This window comes from Pocillopora damicornis, chromosome 2 (assembly GCF_964200805.1).
Source record: "Pocillopora damicornis chromosome 2, jaPocDami1.2, whole genome shotgun sequence".
Classification (NCBI taxonomy): Eukaryota; Metazoa; Cnidaria; class Anthozoa; order Scleractinia; family Pocilloporidae; genus Pocillopora; species Pocillopora damicornis.
In genome coordinates this window covers 527,501-530,000 of record NC_142671.1, presented here as the reverse complement: position 1 = coordinate 530,000, position 2,500 = coordinate 527,501, and the positions used below count along the sequence as shown (strand labels likewise).

The 2,500-nt window shown below is 38.6% G+C and overlaps 1 long non-coding RNA gene across 1 annotated transcript in view; it reads right to left on the bottom strand.

Moving 5' to 3' along the window:
* The window catches only part of LOC149049425 (uncharacterized), a 9,409-nt gene extending 8,422 nt beyond the window's left edge, over positions 1 to 987 (bottom strand). The window contains exon 1 of the long non-coding RNA XR_016183238.1: positions 1 to 987. This exon is cut by the window's left edge and continues 879 nt beyond it. This is a non-coding gene — a long non-coding RNA (uncharacterized LOC149049425).
* Between the last annotated feature and the right edge of the window lie 1,513 nt (positions 988 to 2,500).

Here is a 2,500-nt window from a genome sequence, read left to right as displayed (position 1 = left end):
AAATGTTGTTTATAAAATTCCTTGTGGTGACTGTTCATGGTGTTATATTGGTGAGACTGGCAGGGCCTTCAACACAAGAAAGAAAGAACACCTCAGAAATGTGAAAACCGCGGCAAAAGGCTCAAGAATTTCCAATCACGTCTGGGCCAATAATCACGCAATAGACTTTGATAATGCATCTATTATTGACAAAGGCAGTTTTAGAACAAGAAAAACACTAGAAGCGTGGCATTCCAAGTTAACTCCCAATGCGGACAACAATTCCTGTCCTTTGCCCGGACAATACAACATTCTTTTTAACAAACATTCTTAGTTATTAGCATTTTTAATTTCCTACTTTGTACTTCACACCTAGTATTTTTAACAAACATTCTTAGTTATTAGCATTTTTAATTTCCTACTTTGTACTTCACACCTAGTATTTCTTACCTTTTTATCATTTTACCCGTTGAAGGCTGTAGCGCAAACAGCCGAAAGCTCGTATTTTTAAAAGTTTTAGCCAGAGATCGTTTTTTAAATTTTACAAGATGTTTTATCCTGGCTGCGGCCCCTCTATCTTTTCATGGAATCTATTTGTTAAACAGGCACATACACAAGTCGTATTGTTCGCGGCCAGTCCACGCTAAAAGATGTTATTGAGCGGTAATTCTGGAACGGATTGAGTCGCCAATGCTTGAAAGGCATGAAAGCCTTGAATGCCTGGTATGCTAAGTATGCCAATGTCTTAGTTGAAAAACGTACACTTGTTGTAAAAAGCAAAATCTGAAATCTGAAACCAAACTACATATACTCTATGCAATCTGTTGAACAACACTCTTACTGTGAGACTAAAGAACAAAACTCTAATGGATGCAAACTGATAGTGAAGGGATGCCAGGGAACGTAGCTACGATAACAGTGCGAATGGTATTAATTTCACGATCAGAAAGGTGAATCTTATGTTTGTTTTCGTTGTAGTTGTATGGATATTCTTTTTTAATAAATGCACGATCCAAAATCCTGTGTTTTTTGTGTATAATGTTATCATGTCAACTATTGTTTACGCAATTGTCTTGTCAAAGGCAGCCCAAGCTCACGCCTCGAGAAAAAGCCAACGATTAATTCATGAACGCGTCACGCGTTGTGTGACTCGGTATTAAGTTACGAGAGGAACCGTTGAAAATTTGAACAGTAGTATAGGGAACGAAATGTGGTCGATTTACAACGATAAATATTTCGAAATATGAAGATTTTTCTCCTAAAATCAATAAAACTTACTCGTACCCCGTGTATCCGTTGTTGTTTCTGGCGATTTCTGCCGTTTTAAGCTTGCTTTGCCATCACTGTTATTCACGTCATCTACTTTTATTACGTTGGTAAAATCTGTACAGACATGAAACCAACCAACTCGCGCGCAAAGTAAGAAGACTGTATTGAAGGCTTGAAATTATAGTACGATCGATTTTCATCAAGAAATGGGCCAGGAATTTTCCATATCGATATCTAAGAATATCTATATAATAATCGTGAAGGCTGATCGCGGAAAAGCGATTGCGTGACGCTCGGTTAGCTGTAAGATGACATGTTATTATATACCAAACGTAAAAACTCTTCAGATTCTCTGTCTGCATTTTGTACCCACTCTGCAGTCTGCAGTCTATATTTTGTATCCGGTCTGCAGTCTGCTGTCTGCATTTTGTAGTAACAGGTATCCGTAGCACCAATACAGTTTATTTTTGGTGACATTTATTCGCACAACACACATAATCTACCACAAAATACCTGTGTGTGAGGTAATTCGACATTTTCGTTCTTTTCCGCGTTAATACTCTTCTTTCCTTTTGTAAGAATGTAGACCAATGTTTCAAGTAATCCACCCACCCTACAAAAAATAACTCTTGCATGCAGAGCATGCCTGTGTTTTGAAATAGGCGTATGCCCTTAGCCAGACTTGAGCTCACTATTTCAGTATACTAGTCCGATACCCATAGTATCACTACACTTGATTCCAAGGATCCAGTGCCATCCAGGTATCCCAGTTATCCTGCTCACAGGGTCTAGTTTAATTCTCAGATGTTTGACGGGTTCTCACATGACAATATTGTCAAAATCGAATACCGCGTCAGACTTAATGTAAACATGGACATCGCTGACTTAATCTCGTTTTATTTCAATTCTGGCAAGGCTACTACTTCGTTCTTAGGCTAAAACAACACTTCTTCGACAAAGCGCGAGGTTGGGAGAACACGAGATAAGCGTAGGAAACCACGATGCGAAGCGGAGTGGTTTCCAGCTTACCGAGTGGTTACCGAAATTTTATTAAGTTTACTTTTATTTCCAGAAAATTTGATAATTATAGACCTAAATATCCGATAAAGTCTGTTCAGCTTTGCTACTTTACTGCAATGGAGTAGGTACATGGACGATTCCCTGGAAAAACGAATGATGTCGTAACCGCGATAATTTCAAACGGCTTCAACATTTGCTTCAACATCGGACTTAACCTTCATTGGGAAAAGCT